Source organism: Amphibalanus amphitrite, unplaced genomic scaffold (assembly GCF_019059575.1).
Source record: "Amphibalanus amphitrite isolate SeventyFive unplaced genomic scaffold, NRLGWU_Aamphi_draft 000326F_arrow, whole genome shotgun sequence".
NCBI classification, from domain to species: Eukaryota; Metazoa; Arthropoda; class Thecostraca; order Balanomorpha; family Balanidae; genus Amphibalanus; species Amphibalanus amphitrite.
Genome location: NW_024881821.1, coordinates 26,397 through 47,116, shown reverse-complemented (window position 1 = coordinate 47,116; position 20,720 = coordinate 26,397). Strand labels below are relative to the sequence as shown.

Genomic DNA, 20,720 nt, shown 5'->3' with positions numbered 1-20,720 from the left:
CGGAGTTGGTTTTTGGAAGTCGCGGTTGGAGTCAGAGTCACCAGAAATCCATTGACTCCGAAGCCTCGCGCAAAACTATGGCGATTTTCATCTACGAGAGGGCCGCCGATGTGCTGGCCAGATCACCGGCGGGGCGTACGTTGGCTCGGTCCGATCGCAATAATGTCGCCAAATCTTTGGTTCGAGTAACAGCTGGTCCTGATTTGCTTCACTGAGGAAACATCACACCGTTCTGCCTTGCATCGGACGTCAAAACTGCACTAAAATCCGCTGAAAACGTATTTAAACGTCCGTCCTCCATAATGGCTACGGACGGCGGCCGGCGAGTTACCATCCCAGTGACGTCATTCGGGCCCGGTAGGGGGACGGTAAAAAAAAGCCTGATGACCATACCTGGTTATATGGCCTTGAATGCAACCAACGCTTGTACCGCTTGTACATACATTTCACTGACTTCACTGTAATCCATTGCTACCCTAAAATCACGAGGTATGTGCGCAAGCTGAAAATTAAATATGTTTTCGACCTAATTGCTCAGTTAAAACTTCTTGTTGGTTTTTGTTACAATAACTACGATTAATTTCTGTGTTACAGGATGAATTTTTTTTTATCTAAAATAACAAATTTTATTTCAACATAATCCAAAAGGTCACGTGACTTTTGAATGAGGCTAAGGGCTACGCACCGAGAAGTCTTTGCTGCGTGAGTATTGGATCGTACATGATAAACAGAAAATAGTGTATGGGGTTGCATGGGAAAGATTGCTGGATATTCTTTGTACGGTTCAATTTCAAGTGGTTCATTCAAAACATATAGCAGGAAGAGTTCTCAAGCACAACCTTGTTCAGTAGATTCCAAGCAGCCTCCACATCCTGTTGAACTTTAGGTAATATAAGAACTTGACTCACTTGACTTGAGGGGAAAGTCAAGTCTCTGTCACTTTTCTCTTCTCTGAGGTCAACTTGTCAAATTTTGTCAACTGAGGCCAGTTTTACCAACAGAAAAATAGCCGCCTACTGGAATTTTTTGCCTGAAGACTGCTTCACACACGGAGCGTAAACGTGATGGGCACGTAAGCGGAAAGGGCCTTATCTTTTATGTTCCGTATGTGAAGTGGTCTTAAGCCAAAAAATTCCAGCAGGCGGCTATTTTTCTGTTGGTAGAACTGGCCTCAGGCCTATAATTTCTTTGTCAATCTTCTTTCAGTCACGTTCTCCTTTCACTAAAATGCTACCTATACGGACTGATGATTTTGGGTTTGGTTTGTTTGTAACCTATTGTAGTGATCTTTTAGTATCTCAATCTTTGCTTTTCAATGTGCATGGTGTTTCACTGCTTGTCACTTAAGACATTTTTTCAATAAAGCCAGACCAAAGCCATGGTTAACTCAAAGGGTATACCTATTGTTGACTTTTGCTAGTCACAGCAACAAAAGGTGCAATGCCAAACACCTTAAGATTGGGTTCACCATTTGTTGGGTTTTACCATATCAACTATAAGGATTTATTTCAAAGATTAAATCTTTCTGTATTTCAGATTTATCTGATTTCTGCATCCATATCATGAATAATCAAGAAAATGGATTCAACCTTGAAAGGTAAGAGCTCTTAAAGGGCTGGAAATAATATTTTGATTGAGGATTCAGCCTAAAATCCTTGTATTCCAAGCATATATAATTTTCTTCATTTTTTTAAGGGAAAAGTTCAATGAGCTGCCCTGATTTACTCATGCATAATTTTTACAATGACTCAATGGCCAGTGTGTGTGTTACCACCGCACATCCCAGGAGCAATGGACAACACCACTAATGGGAAGGCTCATCCCAATTCAGCAGAATTGATAATCCCTCTTCCCTCATTTATTGTGTGCTGATGCCTCTTGTTTTTGCTGTCCAGAGTTGAAGAGTCGATGGATTTTTGGTGACTTTGGCTCTAACTCTGGCTTCCAAGAATCAACTGTGAGTCTGACTGGGCAGAACTGATGACTCTGACTGACTCTGACTCCACCTCTGCAGACCTGACAGTTCAGTGGAGTCATTGGACTTTTGTTAACTTCGACTCTGACTTCAGCTTCCAAAAGCAACTCCAACTCTGATTCCGGTCGGAACTATCGGCTCCGACTTACTTCGACTCCTACTTTGACTCTGCAGCCCTGGTGCTGCCCTGGTGCTGCCCATTGACTCATTTATCGTCACAGGGTTGGCCAGAAGCGGGAGCGTGACGATGACGAAATGGACAGCGAGTGTCTGCCGATCTCTAAACGAATCAACAGTCTCTCACTCAACACGCAATACGGACAGGGGGTAAGTCACCGACCCGCCATCGAGGCGATTGCTCCCTTATTTGCCAGAGACATGATTTGATTTTCAGTGGTGCATCTAAGTCGCATAATACAGTCGTTCGTCACATTTGATCATTGACTATCGATCATTCATTGTTTCGCGCAAATGTAACCGCTACTTTCTTTAGCAGTTAGCACGCATTGCTTTCAATGCGTTTGACAATCGTCACCTGTCAACCCATGTCTGATTTGTCTCATTTCGCCGTGAGCATCGTCACCTCTGACAGTGCCCTCTGTTCCCTCTAGGTAAGCTCCAACGGTTGGTCGGCGGCCGGACCGTCGAACGCTCTCCCCACCCCCTCCCCCTCCACCGACCCGCCTCTGCACATGCCAGTGTTGGTGAATGGCTCCGCCCCTGCCCCTGTCGTATCTACCCCGGCACCGGCGCCGCTGCCTGCGGAGCCGGACCTGAGTCCAGAGGAGTGTCCAGAGTACTTCTCCATAAACTGTTATCTGTATCAGCTACATATGGAAAGATTGAGGCGAAGGCAAGCAGGTGGTCAGTTCTAAATTTTGATCGTCGCTCATCCGTTGCTATCTGTTGTAACTGCATATTGAGAGATTGTGAAGACGGCAGGCTGGTGGCCAGTTTTGAACGCTATCTTAGTGTTCCAGCTGAAGAGATAACGGACCGCCCACGCAGAGCAGATGGTGTGCATCTGATTGTAAAGACAGCAGAATGTTTTCTCCTGGTTTTCTCCTGGCAGTTTCTGTCTTCTGGCGTCTCCTGTCGTCTCCTTGCTCTTATGAACAGATTGTTGAATTGAGAAAAGGCTGTACTGGTACGTGGATATTCTAGAGAGAAGGGACCAGTTGCCGTTCGCTCAGGTAATGTCACCGGCTTACTAAGCCTTGTGAACGCGAAAAGTGTGTGGTTGGTTGTTCATACGGTTTGTATTGCCCTACGTGTGTGGGTCGTTTTACACAAGCCATGTGTAATACTGTTAGTGAACAATAACCTGCCATTTGTAAGTGTGATTGCAGTTGAGTTCGATAAGTGACGTGTTGATATTGTGTGTGCTAACCGATTATGAATACTGCTCTAGCTAGTCCTGAGGTGTCGCTTTTTGCAGCGGGCTGTGCTCCTTGCGTGGTCGATTTTCTGGATGCGCTAATTTCAGCGCACCTGCTGTCTGTGATGGCTTGTTTGCAAGACCAGTTATTGCTTGTTCTGATGTCAGATTGAGTCGCTTAGTCAAATTTGCTGTTAGTGCTGTTAATTCAAGACGCAGATGTCCGTTTTCTGGAAACTCAAAGACAGACAATAACTGAACGTACGCATAGGTTGTGGATTTTTGGAATGATCGTGCTTGCAGTCTCAACACTGAGCGTAATGGAAACCATATGTAAGTGCTGTGATCTGTATAGACTTGTGTCGGCTCCCATGTCTGAGCAGTTAGTTGAGCGGAGAGTCACTAGGAGGTGCTGAGAGCATTTTCATTCGAGATGCTTACGTTCGCTTGCTTTCAATCTGTCAGCATTAAAGCCTAGAACATGCCGCCAAGGGCGGATCTAGGGGGTCGTTTTGGGGGGGGTCACCAGTCGGCCGACATACCAGGTCTGGTGAATGAATTCTGACGACCGGGGGGGGGGGGGGGTAGGGAGCGAGTATGTCGAGATCAAAAAATGACATTTGATCTTCGTCGTTTATAAGATGAAGTTTTATCGTAAGTCACTCGGCTCAGTAGTTTTAGTTAGTGAAACCCACCTATATAGGAGCGTCGCCACGGATTTTTTACTGGGGGGGGGGGGGAGGCGGGTCGACCGACTTAAAAACCCAGAAGTAGATATAGTTACCTCACTTTTAGCCTAATGCATTAGTAAATAGTAGCATACAGTCACGATCTCTCTTATTGACCTGTGTATGAATCGGCGGCGCGAAGCGCCGCAAAAATTTGCAAAAAAAGTTGTCAAAACACAGCTCTAAAACACAAATATTACAACCTTTTTAGCATGCTAGTACAAGCCGGAGTTCCTTCACAGTACACATATGAATTCCGATTCAATTTGACACGGTTGGTGTTATTACAGTCACTGTTATTTCTCTCTTATTGATTGGTGTATAAATCGGCGGCGCGAAGCGCCGAGAAAATTTGCAAAAGAATGTGTCGAAACACAGCTCCAAAACACAAATTTTACCACCCTTTTAGCATTGCAGTACAAGCCGGAGTTCCTTTACAGCACACATATGAATTCTGATTCAATTTGACACGGTTGGTTTATGTAATTACAGTCAAGATTTCGTATTGACCTGTACGTATGTACATAAATCGGCGGCGCGAAGCGCCGCGAAAAATTTGCAAAAACATTTGTCAAAACACAGAGGGGGCCTCCTCTCTACAGAGGACCACCGATCTCTACTGCGGGCCTCCTCTTTTCACAGGGCCTCTTAACTACAGAAGCTACAGGGCCTCCTCTCTACAGAGGGCTTCCTCTCTACTGAGGGTCTCTCCCTTTAAGAGGGCCTCCTTTACAGAGGGCCTCCTCTCTTCAAAGAGCCAGAGGACCTCATCTCTGCAAAGGGCCTCCTCTCTTCAGAGGGCCTCTTCTCTACAGAGGGCCTCCTTTCTTCAGAGGGCCTCTTCTCTACAGCGGGTCTCCACTCTTCAGAGGGCCTTCTGCATTCAGGCGGTCTCCTTTCCACAGAGGGCCTCCTCTCTACACAGGGCCTCCTCTCTACATAGAGCCTTCTCTCTACAGCAGGTCTCCTCTCTACAGAGGGCCTCCTCTTTAAAGGGGTCTCCTCTCTACAGGGGGCCTCCTCTCTACTGAGGGCCTCCTTTCTACAGAGGACCTCCTCTACAGAGGGCCTCCTACCTACTGAGGAGTCAGAGGGGCCCTAGCGGTCAGACACAGACACTAGCGGTTATTCACTGGAGGCCCCAGGAAGTAAGAAGGGCCCTAGCTGTCAGGCTGGTCAGAGGGCCCTGAATGTCCTGACGTGATTTTTGGGATTCCCGTGAATTTCTTTCGCCTCAGACGTGATTTTGACCTGCCAGGGCCCAGGGGCACTAAAAATAAAACAAACAAAATAAAAAATGAAAATAGGACATCACCAAAATTAAGTGACCGAAATCCGTTGAGTTTTTAATTTTGCGTATAGGTAGGGGCACCACGAATTAAATTCATGACCATCCCCTTGGAGTTTTCCTGGATCATCCCCTGGTGCTCGCACGGTTGAGACAAAAACGAGTAAGATTCTGGTCTTCAATACGCCTTTTCACGCAACACGATCCAGAAAAACAAAGGTATTAGCTCAGAAGTGTTTGACAGGTGATTTTGAGCATGCAAGACGGCGTCTATAGCGCATTTAGGTCTTCGGCTTTTGGGGGGGGTCAAATGACCCTCTCAGACCTTTTGGGGGGGGTCATGACCCCGTGGACCCCCCCCAGGATCCGCCAGTGCATGCCGCGTCACATCACACTTTACAACGTGTGGCTGCCACGCCTGTCAGTTTCCAGTGTGCTGCGCACAACGCTACCGCGCATGCACCAAATGAACGGCATCTTTGGATAATACCGAACACCGGACGCTGAATCTCGCTCTTTGTCCTTCTTTATGTGCCTGGCCACTTCGGCATGATTTGTTGAAATTAACGTGAAATGTCAGGAACTCCACGCTGCAGGCAAAAGATGTCTTCAACTTGACCGCTGTTCACCCAAAGTGTCTTCTGAAGTTATGTTTAGTGTCTGCTCGGACTGTGGCTAGTCATTGTCGGCATTTGAGGCCATAATCAAGCCAAGCTCTCAGCCTTTATCCCAAACTGATCTCACCGTTTCTAACTGCGTTGATCTTGCCTTGCTTTGGTTTGTGAAGCAAAGGTAATTAATATACTGAAGCGAGTGCAAACCGCAGTGATGTCTGATTTTGTGTTGTGAACTGGGAGTGTCTGCTGCTATAGTCAGAATTCTTAGTGCTCCGTTTATTCATTTCACTGGCATCCTAAACCGACAGCTAAAAGATACAGTTGTCACTTAAATGCCACCACTTGGCTTTAACGTTTCGCCTACATTGGCTTTACCCTGCCCGACGATCCATTATGAATGTAGCCTAAAAGTAATGATCGTTGGATATGGGTGCACGCTGACGCTTCTATTGTATATCGTAGTGTAGTCACGAGTCACGACATGCTACATTCCCTCAAACCTAGTCGAGTAGAATGGGTACGGGAAATGACAGCTCTACGTGCGCAAGGGATTTCCATTCCACGAGACCGTTTCTACGACTGATAATTACGGATCGAATCAGCTAGTAAGGCTCTACTGGCTGATCGTATGGACGGCAGCAAAGGCACGTCTGAACAGATAACAACCCATCTTGTGCACAACCTGAAGCAGGGAGTCCACCGACACTCCCAGCAGAAGGCTCAACACTCCCCCAGCCTCCCCGATGACCGCCGAGGCGCCGTAAGCCCACTGCTCTCGGTACAGGTGCACCGGCTCGCCAGCGTAGTACACCCGTACCGAAAACTTCCTCAGACGGGTCTCATCCTGACCTTGACTGATGCTCGGCACGGCAAGATATCGTCGCTGATGACAGGGTCTTGGGCACCGCTGGCGGCACGGTTCCATTGCCGCCTGAACGCCAGCCGCCGTCACGAACGCCCTCTGGACAAATGAGTAGTTCGCAAAGTTGTCGCAGAGCGGCGCTGTGGTCGGTAAGTCGGTGGAACGGCAGTCGAGTCCGGTGGAGGCGACGGCAGCTTCAGCGTAGCAAAGCAGGGCACATTGGACGCTGTTGTAGTCGGCTCTTGACTCACAGGGTAGATGACGCTGGCTGACACGTTCTATATCATCCATGGTGACGCGAATCTCCGCTTGTCCCCCCGGTATGACATAGAGCGGCTCTTGGGGCTGGATCCAGGGAAGCGGAGAGAACGGCTCGTTAGCCGGATGAATGTGCACGGAAATCCGCATAGATCCACGCTCCAGGCTCACTTGGATAAGTTTCTCACCACGTAGTTCATGCATGGTTTCCTTGATTGAGCTGTAAACACTCCGTGGTAACAGGAAAGTGACCTGATAACCATCACCAACCGGGATGCGTTCGCTGGCGTTTGGGGTGAAGGTAAAACAATCTCCTGTGGCGCTATGAAGTCGTCGGGTCCAAGTACCCACCTCTGTACACGGCCGCCCCACCAGCCAGCAATCTTCCAGTGCGCGCTCCGCGTCTACAAATGCCGAGCGCAGTAGAAACGGGATGGTGTCATTACCGTGCTCATCCCACGACAAGTCTGAGATTTTCTGGTTCTGGAAACTTTCGAACAGCCAGTCAGTACTTAGCCCGTCGATGAGCGGGTTACAGAGTGTAATAGCCGGTGCCGGAAGATAACTGAAATACATCGTATCGCGGTGACCGCTCACAGGTTCGGCCAGGTACCGGCGAACGCAGTCAGAGACCTGTATCAGGGCGTAGCCGGCCGCTAGACTCCAAAACGCCCAGTAGACGAGACGGTGACAAGGCGGCACAGGCGGTGGAGCCATCGCGATTCACGACCTTCTGCAGCTGGAGTTTCGAGAAGATAGCAAGACGGTAACAAGTTGAGCTCCTTCCTTCCCTGATATCAAGTTGTAGGTACAGTCTCGCGGGTTTGAACGGCAGGTTTTGCACCTATGGAATTTAGTATACTTCAGGTTATATCTTGATATTGATCGTATTAAGCTTAAGCTAAGAGTGTTGAAGATGCGATAGACTTGCTCGTTCACAAGCCTGCTATGATCGTTTAAAATGGCTTCATCGTAGATCGATTAGTTTCTGAGCTATAACCGGAAATGTGAAAAGGGCAAAACCTACCGCTTAATCTCGCGAGAGCCGTACCTGTCAGGTAAAGCTGTCCTTCCTGGCCCGTGGTCTTCCCATACTGTCGAGTAGGGCCTCCTTACACACTGAGCAATTCCAATTCGGAGTAGTCGAAGCTACCTTCCTTGGCCTTTCCCTGGCCCTGCTCTGTTCCGAATGCCTCATTCACTTGCCAAGGTCTGGTGTGTCTACCTTTTCTGGTGCGGTGTCCTACCTTTCAAGTGATTACATGCCGACATTTATTCATCGCAGCCCCAACGTCACCAGACGAAATGTGTCAATTTTTGTATTGCCGCGCATTCACATGACCACCATTTGTATGTCGGCGACACGGCGCATGAAAGTCTGTTTGCCTTTAACCGGCGAAGTTGACATTCACTGTACACTAGCTCTGCGACCACTTTGTTTGAGCGGTGTTTGAGCGGCAAACTTCCGATCTTAACCATTCAATGAAAGTATTCGCAAACTATTCCGCCCAGTGAAGGTCGCTAATGCCTGCATGGCGTTTTGTGTGATGGGCGACCCGGCGGAACTGTCTTGTCGCCTTCCAGTCCGTTAGCGCGGTCAACGATAATGGACCGATTCGGCGTCAATAAGTCGACGAGTTGTGCCACTCGGTGACATTTACATAGTGTCACTTCTAGTGCCTGACAGAGTGAAATTCAATGAAAAGGCTACGCCGCATAAAATGCGCAGCGAAACTGAACGAGCAGGTATTGTGCTGAATTGAGCAATTACAAAGTGTAAATATGTTGCATGGTCGCTTGGATCAACGGGTGCCATAGGCCATGGGCCATGAGGATATGCAGTTATGCACCCCAATAGATATTGAACATTGGAGCAGTCGGATCAATTGTCCTAATGTTCAGATACGTCCGAGGTGACAGCGTCAAGTGTTGTTTCTTTGCGGGGAAACGACAAAATTTCTTTAAATTGTTAAATGTCTCGGACCTGCGAGGGAAAGTGTACCGAATGCCCTTCCTTCTCGGGTAGCATTTTTAAGCTTAGCACCAGCAGTTTTGCAGTCAGAATGGATTATTGACATTCGATGACCTTTAATGACAACATTTTGCATCGTCACCTACAGCTTTCAACGTGGATAATTGTGTTTCATATTTTATATTTTGTTTCATTTCAGAATTTTGTTTTTGATACATCGCAGAACGATTTTAACCGTTAAATCGAATCGTTTCTCCTCCATTGTAACGTCCCTGCAGTCCGAGCCTTTAGAGAACGGCTATTGTATTTTCTTATTCGTGGGTTCGTCCGTCTATGGTAATGTACCTAAGTGAGCTCGCAGTTGCAGGATCGTAGGTTTCTACACAAGCTGCGCTAAAATGCATCGGCAGTCACACTCCATGGTTCTGAGATGATCATTGATCAGGATGATGAGATCCTCATCTATACTATAACCCATGCATCGACTGCGGCCCGCGGTAGCCCTTCCGTCCTAATTTAATTCTGAGCCGAGCAACGGTGGGCTCGCATCCATCATCAGACTATCAGCGTTATCCACCACTATCCAACAGTATTCAGGACCCACTCTCCGCTATCCACCATTATCCATCAGACCATCAGCCTCCACGCTCCTATATCTGTCCGATCTGATCTTCCCTGAACTCAGCAGCCCCGTAATCGCATTATGACCCTCTACCCCAGTCCACCCGTCCTGATCCGACGACCTCAGCATCGCTGGAATCTTAGATCTACAAAACCAAAACCATAGTCATAGTCTGTCCATCTGTATCCCTTATCAGCCCACCTCCACGCAAAGCTGTTCTCATCAGTGCACCCCGAGTGGAAGCCTCTTCCCGATACCTATCTATCGTATCAGCTGATCAGTCAGCTCGGACGGACCTCTGACGTCACTGGTTCCGATCGATCGGATGCTAGCGTGCGACTCTGGCGGCAGCGGCGACCGAGAGAGGGGGATTCGTCTGGCGGGCGACGAGAGAGCGCGTCAGTGTGAATCCGGCGGTCGGCGTGAGATCAGCGTGTCAGCGCTACTGAGCTGGGTTCAAGCGTGGACGAAGAATGGATAAGGAGACACTGACAAAGCAGATTGAGAACATGAAGTATCAGGCAGCGATGGAGAGGTGGCCACTGAGCAAGAGCATAGCCTCGTGAGTATGGCGCTGGGGGGAGGGGAGGGGCGGGGCTGGCACGTGCCGCTCAGCCAACGATTGTTCCGTCAATGCCAGTGGTGCTTACTGTGGTAGCCTAAGTTTTGATGTGAAGGCAATAAGGCATTTATTGCCGAAACTTTTACATGTAATTGCAATATGAATGGTGTATTACATTGGTCAACACAAGTGCAAAGATACGTTTGCACTTTGGACCGTGCACACGCCTTGCTAGCATAGCAATTAGAAAGTTGATGCTAACCGCATTCCCATCCATTTGCTCGGTAAATAGGGCTTCGTTGTGTATGACAATGACACATTTAGGTATTAATCTCTTTATTACAGCATTCCAAAATTAATTGGTTTTTCGTTAACGATGCCGGAACCATTGTCAAAACAGAATTTATCACCTGACAAGCATGAGCTGTTCTGTCAAGGATTCTGCAACGATGAGGTTGAACTTTGAGTTTAATTATAAGAACAGGGTAAAATTCGCATTGTCAGGCACTGTTATTCGACACGGCACTAATCAATTAGTGTATCGCCAATATGCATCTCACACCTACGTGCCGTCCAAACATGAAGCCAATAAAATGAGCAAATGATAAAGGCTCATTTATTATTTTTAGGACAACAAAATGCGCTTCCATTTCCCAAACAAGCGAGTCGGGAATCGCTGATCGTGTATAATTGCACGTAGTTTGTGCATGGCGAGTAAGTCGGTGTTTATCGTCATTATCAGAGATGGAGGTCGTTGGACGCAGAACGCTCTCTTCCTCTAACTGGCTTCGATCTGAGGCCGCATGAATGATTCATATTTCCTTCACGGTGGCTGAACAAATATTTTGTAGACAGGATTATGCAGCAGGCGTAGTAATCCGTCTTTTGGCCCTGAAGGGAGACATGGGGGGGGCAAGGGCGGGGGCTGAATTAATAGTCCCCAAAACTGGCCAAATATTATACGTCTTACGTGCATAAATTCAACACGGACGCGAAAACGCTGAACTCTTTTGCTTATTTAGATTCGCTTTTATGTATCCAAAAGCGGCAGGAAATAAACATTCTTGATGATGCAATGGCAGATCAACACTATGATTAGTGTCGTTGATGTTTTTTTTTATCTTTTCTTTTAGCAAAACATGCACTTTTTTAATTTCATTATATTGTATCAGGCTTATACAATTATGGTACATTTAAAACTCCGCAGCCCTAACAGGGTACTTCAAGTGCAGTTATAACCTTCGCCGGGAGGAAAATCACGCTAGTGTTATCGTTATCGAGTGGCTACAGCAATCGACGAAATCACGCTGGGCTAGACAGGTTAACAGGGAAGATTTGCTATCGCGTTGAACTTTTATCATCTAGCGCTTCTTCATATGTAGCGTAAAGGTGGATAGGACACGAGATCATGCGATGTAATAAAAATAGGCACAGCGAGCACCAAAACGCACCGTATTCAGAAGCACACACATACAACGAAGATCGAGATAAGGAGAGATAACAAAGACGGTGGCTAACGCACTTCAGGACCTCGGCGACCAATAGACTATAGAGACAACCGTAATCGGATTGTAAACTGACTGCAGTAAACAGAGTTGCCGATTGTAAAACAGGAACTGTGAGCACTGAAATTCTAACGTAGGAGGTCGATTTTTACATGAATGGTATGGTGTGATACCGAACTAGAAATGAAAACATGTCCATGAATGTTGAAGAAAATACTTACGAAAATAAGGATAATGACAAATGGCCTCACAATGTTAATAATCATAGCTAGAATTGTTAACACTGCCAATACTCAGCTACCGGGTGTTTCCTTGTTAGTTGGTTTTTACAAAGCTCCTATATCATTTCAGATTACGGGAGTTTATCGAAGAGAATGAGAAAACAGATCCTCTCATCTACGCGGTCGACAAGAAAAACAATCCGTGGGCAGAAAAAGGAAAGTGCATGCTAATGTAAAACTGACAAGCAACACAACGGAACAGCGAACAAAACGTGCCCAGATGAGCGTCTCCCTCAGCGACCATTGCTAACGAAAAATGACATTTCCCGAAGAAACGCCCTCTCCCGGAAATGCTCGAAGAATGATGACGTGTCGCCACTCTCGGCTAGCGGTGCACACTGTAATAGAACAGGATGGATGGAGGGCGGTGCAGCCACTCCCCTCCAGTAATGGTGAGGGAATAGTTGGACATTGGTTCGCGACAAGTAGGTGTTCAGAGTTCTGTTCAAGATGGGTTTTAAGGGTATGATGTATTGTCAGTTTGTTAGTATCGTGTTAATGCGCCTAGATCACGTCCTTCGTGACGTATAAGGCGCTTCCAGTTTATCCCGCAATATGTCTTGCGTTGTAGTCATTTGTTGAGATCCCAGGGTCCGCCTCTCTACCCTTTCATGGGATTATGATAGTCACCGTTTAATTTCTAGTCTGACATGTAAGTCACAGAGTACATGGTGCTGTGTTCAGGATAACTAAATGAGAGTTCATGTAGATTGTGGTCATAATTGGGTACATATGAGTTTGTGAAAATGTAACGGTTTTAATAGTCATCGTCTCGATTAAGGTCACAATCTAGTCGGTAAATACCATTGATAATTATTTATTAACTCGTCTGTATTGACGCCTAGGTAGCTCGGGTTTCTCACACGAAGGGGCCAAACTGAATAATTAATACCGGAGCGTCCCTACAAAGAAGATGAAACTCCACTTGTTGAGACCGATACAAGCGCCAAATATCTTCTTACCAACAGACATGCTAATGAGCGTTGAACACCCATAGCCATACAGCTTACCTCATGCAGCAAGAATGTGAGAATGTGTATGTGCTGGCAATTCGTAGGATATGTTTCCAGGAGTTGGCTGGATACTCTATCTCAGGTAAATAGCTCACTTTAGCCTTCACGTACAGTGCCACATAAAGGGACGGGAACTGTGTTTTTTATTTATTTACGACCGAATTATTTAAGCATTTTTTCCTCGCAACATTTCGGGTATTATGCATTACGATTTACTGTTGTTTGTTGTCATTGACATATTTTCTATTTATCGTTACAGATGAGTCCTATATCTGTTAGTCTCGGAAGGGCTTCGTGACGTCGTTTCATTACGTACTGATTTGTATTGATTGTTTAACTCAAAATAAATACGTTTGGAAAAGCAGGCATTATCATGTTGTTAAAAATAAATTGTCAGTATCGTCTGTGCGTACATACTAGAATGATTATTGTGTTGATTTGAGGGTTGTCAATAAATGACATCGATTTAGAGCTAGCCTGTGTTTTGTTTTGACCATAGCGTTCATCCCATTCCAGGTCTAATAGATAGGATGGCGTTATTATTATGACAGGACGGCTACCCTGTTTTAGCCCAAGCCCTACGTAAATTTGGCGCACTACGCTATACCTTCAATTTGCAAAGCACCCTTTGAGACACGACATGCATATGTTCGTTATTTTACTCCCTTCTACAGACCAATAACAAGAAACGTAACGCATATAGAAGAAAAGGGTGATTTTTATGGTGTTTTAATACAATGTTTAATATATGTTCAAAACTGATCACTATAATAACTTACATACAAACATAATGCATTCATTGCCCTATTATGCCCTTATTTCATCATTCTATATACATAGATGATTATTCAAATACGTGATAGATAGGTACACGTGAATAATTAATTAAATGATGTGTTAATTTAACCCTCGCATGTGTGCGGCGTTTTCCAGCTTCTAATGTGTAGGGGGGGGGGGGGTCGGTTGGACCCCCCCCCTTGCCGTTTGGCCCCTGATCGAGCTAGAGCTTCGCGGAAAAAACGAGCGTGTTGCCCGTGACGAGAGGAAGCCGATGATACCCAATTTTAAGGTCCTAGGTCATTGGTTGACCTTCCAGGTCAGGTCAATGACCCAAAGTCGGGAAAATCGGGACCTATTAGAAAGTCGTAAAGTGTGGCTGCTAAGGGGTTTTTCGGGGTGCTGATCACGAATATCGTGTTAGTTTTGACCACAGATGATGTCTTTAAGCATTTAGACCAGGTCGGGTCAGGTCAGGTCAGGTCAATCAGTAGGCGTCGTGACGGGTATTCGTAGTACGTGTCAACCGCCTCTGACAGCTTCGTAACATGTTACGAAGGCACCAAAACTACTTCGTAAATGTTCAAATGGTTGCCAAATTCGAATTCAGCTCCAAAAACTAGCCTAGAAACATGTAAAACTCGAAAAAGTGAACCGAGGTCACCCGAGGTCACCAAAGGTCAATGACCTGACCTGACCTTCAGGTGACCTTGACACCCACCCTAATGCATGGGAGCAACATCAAATCACATGTTTGAACGTTTGAAACCACGAAAAGCTTGCAAACGCGCGGCTAATGCGAGCCGACGTACGCCGAATCGCGATTCCGGCCAAACATGGTCTCGGAAAAGAGGTCACAGGTCAAAGGTCATTTGGGTCAGGGTCATGAAATTTTCAGGGTAGGTGTCAAATTGTTCAATGCGAGGGTACTGAAAGTTTCGTCGCGATCGACCGCTTTTTACGCGAGTTATTCGCGAAAAACCATGGGGGGGGGGTCCATCCGACCCCCCCCCCCCTACACATGCGAGGGTTAAACATTATTTCTCGATAACCTTATCATGGTAATAATGTGAACTTCAACATGAATAATGCCTCAACACTGCACTGACCGTAAACAACGTGACGCTGAACATTGCAATTTGCAGCTCTGCAACTTGGCTGCACCGGGCTCTCAGGAAGTTTCTGCAATCCTGATACAGGCATTGCCGTTTTGCAGCTGAGGAGGTTTTCAGCTGTGTAGGTATGTGATCTCTTCAACGATACTGCTTTTTCCTTGAATTACAGAAAAATCACCGCAGAAATAGCATGGATCCTCATGACATTAGCAACGCTCAGGAAATGAAACGAGCTCCCTCAGGTCAAATGAGTCCTCATAGGAATGGGATAACCGTTTCTGAAATTGCTGTGGACCTCCAAAGACTGATTCACCTCTCTAGAAAATGAGTCGCCTCTTTAAGGACTTTATGGGTAGATTCAAAGATGAATTCCTAGGTAAAGTGATGATGGATTAGTGATATTATCATAAGAATATAATATTGAATAGTGTATAACAAAATGAAAAATAATATAATTACATTAAATAATACAGAAGCACTTAGTACGACATGGGTAGGTAGGTACCTACCAACTAAGACCAGCACTAGCCTCTAAGCCTCTGTTGCCTGTTGACATCATTATTATGTTTATCTGAGTTCCATAGCAATAGCGCAATCGATGCCAATACGGAGGTCCGGCCGGTCGGACCACGCCATCGAGTCACTGTGACTACACCCCTGTTACCGGGAGGGTGACTCAAGACCCGCTCCAAGACGACAGTTACACTACACCACCGAATGGCTTCTGCATAGGTAGATCAGGTAACTGAGAGGGATGGAATGTGTGTAGTTTCCGTAGGGGAGGTCATTATCCTGCAGGTTGGAGGATAGGGATGGCCGATTGGCCGCAGTATTGTGTGGTGAAACTGGGAATGTACCAATGCCTTGCAAAGTGGGCTAGGAAATTACGGACCTTCGCCGGCCGCAGTGGGTCTCAAGTGAACCGTCAACCTTGATGTGGGGGGGGAGGCAATGTTTCGCCCCTCTGTAAAATACCTCCGATTATCTTCATAAATTTTCTATATTTCAGCCTGAATAATTAATTATCTACGAAATCAGATGTTAAGTGCGCTTAAAGTAATAAACGTACCTTACCATGTCTTTTGCAGAACTACCCACGGTGTTTTACTTCCATGCTGCACGCTAGCATTCAACAAGTGATATGGCTCAAGATAAGCGAAAACAAATAATGCAAGCATCATTCAAACGTAGCTCCTGTTATCGAATTACTATACTATTCATCCTCTTGCATTTCCATGCCGAACATTCTCAGGCCAACAAGTATGGCATTCGATGCCGCGGAAGAGGTCTGATATTTCCATCACCAACAGCTGAATACCAAACAAGCAGTCATCTCCGCTGTCTCCAGCTTTGCAAATTTGATTCCAGCTGTACCGCCATCAGTTACAGCAGCTCGGGACAATGTCTGCTGTATGCCGAGAGGGCTTACCCTCACCCAAACGCAGTCGTTGACACAACGACCGACTACTTTGACGCCTACGAGGGCCCGTCTCCAGACAACACTGGTTGCGTGTGGCGAGTTCGGGAAGGACTCTTTCTCCCAACCATGATGAACATCACCGTTTACCCCTGGATCGACACCAACAAGAAGCTCAAGAGTGGTACCTGCTCTCTGAACATGCGTCTGCAACTGGGAGTCGACGCCAACGTGACTTTGAATCTGGTCGGTATCACTGGGGAATCAAACATCCTCACGATAGCTCTGTCTGTTGGAGCTACGACCATCACATACAGCGACGCCACTGCAGGTCAGCAGACGAGCAGTGCCACGTCTCTCGTCAACTCTGGCAGTCTCTCCCAGCTGCAGGTCTCCTGGTGTGGCGATGTCACGACTTTCGGGCCTGCAGAGAATCCGAGCCTGGTGTCGGTGCCTGCCGCGGGGGTGAGCGACATCGGGTACCTCTCAGCCACCAGTAGCGGACCAGAGTCACTCCTACAAGTGGAGAAGTTCGCTGCCGACGAGTGGTTGTTTGACGAGGAAGGCACCAGCGCTGATCCGATCTTCAGTTTTGGTCAAACCATGATCTCCCGCCAGATTGAACCCACTGTGGATGTCACCGTCAAGTACGATTGTATGTCTAAGTCATACTGCAGTGTCTATCTCCGCTCCGAATACCCACGTTTGCTGACCATTTTCATCGGAGCCTGATCCAATTCAGCCTCCGGGTTGGCCTACGACAAAGGCTCCAGCGTGTACTTCAACCAGACCAACACCGGTGCGGTTCTCAGTCCAACCGAGTTCAACACGTTTACCGTCAGCTACCGCAACGGCTCTGTCACCATCTTCAGGAACGACGAGTCGGAGCCCATCTTTAACGTCACATCGGAGGTGATGCCGCCCATCACGAGCGTAGGTATCGGAAGCATGCACTGGGGTTCGTGGAAGTCTGTGAGAGTGGCGCGATACGACCGCGCCTGGGCCACAGATTCGTGGATCACCGATGGCATTGGATTTAGCAATATGGATACTACGATCTATTCGCCCTGAGGGAGGCAAGTAGACATCACCATCTACTGGCCTTGAGGGAGGCCAGCGGACACTACGATCTACGTGCTCTGAGGGAAGCAAGTGGTCACTATATCTTCAATGGATACTACTGTATCTTCTAGACGGACACTACCGCCTATCCTTGCTCTGAAAGTAAAAAGGACACTACTGCCTCACTGCCCTGAAGGATGCAAGTGCACACTACCTTGGACAGATACTACTGTATCCACTAGACGGACATTACCGTGTACTTGCACTGGAAGCAGAAAAATGGACACAGTACCATCCCACGCGGCCTGGGGGAAGCGTGGAAACTACTGTCTGCTCGCCCTGAAAACCGAGCTTTATTCGACCTTATGGCAGTTGCGCATGGACAATTACTTGTCCTGGTTCTGAAGGCAGCTACTACAAAATCAGTTACACAAGCACATATACTAGAGAGTGACATAGTGACCCTCCTAATTACACAGCCAACATTCATCCAAGATGGTAGCCTAATTTGCAAGCCACTAGTGCAAGTTTGCAAAATAGGTGATGTCTTCAAAGGCAATGCAGTAGTGGTAATAATGACGACACATGCCCGTGAGGGACATTCCCTAAGACTAAGGTGACCTCTGATACAGCTTAGTTGTGTACCCGAAAGGTCACCGACCGGACACTGTGTTTACACTGTGGTGTTAGGACTTAAATTGATTTTTATTATTTAAGTTCCTTTTATTTTGATCAGGACGGTAGTTTCTGTACTTTCTTACAGTGCTGATTAATGCCTGGCCACATTTTCCGGTGGTTATTAGCAAATAAATCGCATCTAGCACGGAACAGAAACGACCCTCGCACACGTTAAGGCTTTAGGTAAGTCGCACGAACCACGCTATTTGACGTGCTTACTGTGCTAAGGTTGGCGGCATTGAAAGTACTGAAAGGCATTTTCTTACTTGCATGACCAGCTAGAGCTATTGAAATATATAGAAAAGTCCTTCGCGTAAATATGGAGGACGAGAAAGGTCAACGCATGATTACAGCTCGTCGAGCTGTTCGTCAATCATTCAGCATACATATGATCAACATTTGAAATAGGCATTAGGCAGTGCTGGCAAAAAGTAAAACTATCCTGGCACGAGATACCAAATGCACATCACTAGTGCTCGGCCCTTCCACCCTTTCTCTGCAGAAAAGGGTATCGCATTTATAGTTACATTAACTAGAATGATTGACGACACTTCTTTCAAAAATTGTCAAACAGAACACTAAACAGTTTTGGTTCACACGTTTTCAAACGCTAACTTCAAACGCTGTAGGATGCCCGATGACGTGTTTATTAGATCAACAATCGTCATTGAACTGAGATTGATGGTAAAGCATTTCAAATGCAGACAGTTGACGACTCGACATGCCTGAACTTCAAACTTCGTTAATGCTGACAAACAGAACGCAATTCAAAATGACTCAGTAAGGTCATCCTAAGAACAATTAGTGTAAGCACGTACCTCGTACCTCGTGTTTAGAACATAAGTGTTGAATTGTTCGTAACAGCAATCCATTCATTTACTTTTTAGCAACGCCTGTGCGACAACAAACAAAATATCACGCATGTAATAAACCGATCAATGCGGCTAAAACGTGGTAATCTCCTTGTATGCGTGTGGCACGCAATGCGATCCAAATCAGCATGATTGCTGGCGGAGAGCTAATCACTACATGCGTATAAGCTATTACTCAAATTCTTACACACGCACCAGGAATAAACTTTCACATTAGTGGGGCTCACAGCAAGAGTGTCCAGGAGTAAGCGTCCCATCTTACTTGGATTCGACACTGCAGCTTCGCTAGAACGTAAGTAACCAGTGGTAAGGTTGTGCTGAAGGCGGTTATTAGTGCTCGTTGCAAGTGAAAGCTGCTACTATACATTTCATGTTTTTGTGCACCCTGTATCACCTACTCAAGGCAAGCACCATTTTGGGGCAGCATCATAATCTACAATCTACATACATAGCAATAAAGGTCGACCAAAGTAATGATCTGGAGGTATATTCTGGCAAGGAGTCGAGCACACTTAATTAAAGAATAAACGCATTTGCATCGGATAGATCAATTTTCGATGAGCGTTGTAAACAAATAATTGGCTTGATTACGACTCACGTAACGACAGTAACAACAGGACAGCGTTTCCATTACTAGACAACTCCGTTGAAAATATAAACATAAGAAAAGTCATGATCTCTCAACAGTCAATGCCGTATACACTATACATATAAAAAAGAAAATGAAAATGAATGCTCGGCTACCTTTTGGTATTCGATGTACGTTTTTTTCGGCTACTAGTCGTTTATTGTTTTCGTTTCCGAAAAACGAAAACAATAAACGATTAGTAGCCGAAAAAAAACGTACATCGAATTACAATGTCTAGTCGTAAAAGCTTTTAATCATACATTACCTTTTAGTAAATGTGTAGTTTCCTTTAGCTGTCAATTTAAGCTGGCAAGTCACATTACGCGTAAAAATGCTTGCAAATAAGTAGTTCAAATCGTTATTTAGGTCTCCTGTCATCTAATTGTTATGTTGCAGAGTGAGTATGTATTATGTAATATGTATACCCAATCTACACGAATATTGTCGAATGAAGACACAGACCAGACTCACCCCAGCTCAAAATGTCCCACTCACCCTGCCCCCAAAGCTATACCATTGCCCATCCATCCAGTGCATCCAGTCCCACCGACCTCTAATACTGAAACCATTCCCGTGTTGGTGGGTAGCATCAACCACTGTCGTCCACACAGCCAAATAGCCGTCCCCGGTAGGTGTCAGCAGCTGATGGCCAAAATCAGATCAACGCAGAGCCGTAAACAAACAGCAGCCGGCATAGAGGATCAGGGAAAAGAGGGTTTCGGGTAAGAGTAAAGTCCGAAATGTAATGTAAGGTGTAAAGTGACTCAAGTGAGCGTAGAGAAAGAACAGATCTTCGCTTCATGTTTGGCGTGTTGGTGCTGACTGCTGTGCAATTGTGCAATGTTGATGAGAACAAATATGTAGAAAGTCGCAAACTGACCACAAACCCTGTTGGAGGAAGACGTTTGGGCCGCGTCAATACAGCTGATTGCTAACGAGTGGAGAAATGTTTCCACCACTGAGCTTCGTTATCAGTCTATTTCGGGATAAAATCTGATTTACTGATCAGATTATGATGTATATCAAGAACTGACAAGTCTGCCATTCAGTACTGAGTGCCTTAGATTCAGTTAACATAGTTCTACATACAGCCGTAAGACAGCTTTACTT

The 20,720-nt window shown here is 46.2% G+C and overlaps 2 long non-coding RNA genes across 2 annotated transcripts; both read left to right on the top strand.

The window, feature by feature from the left end:
- Positions 1–697: 697 nt before the first annotated feature.
- LOC122388539 lies at positions 698–3,680 on the top strand. The gene is made up of 4 exons (XR_006257810.1): positions 698–886; positions 1,537–1,597; positions 2,197–2,302; positions 2,587–3,680. It is a non-coding gene; the product is annotated as an uncharacterized LOC122388539 (long non-coding RNA).
- A 6,272-nt stretch (positions 3,681–9,952) lies between these two features.
- Positions 9,953–13,532, top strand: LOC122388550. Its single transcript, XR_006257814.1, has 2 exons — positions 9,953–10,262; positions 12,119–13,532. It is a non-coding gene; the product is annotated as an uncharacterized LOC122388550 (long non-coding RNA).
- The last annotated feature ends 7,188 nt before the right edge of the window (positions 13,533–20,720 follow it).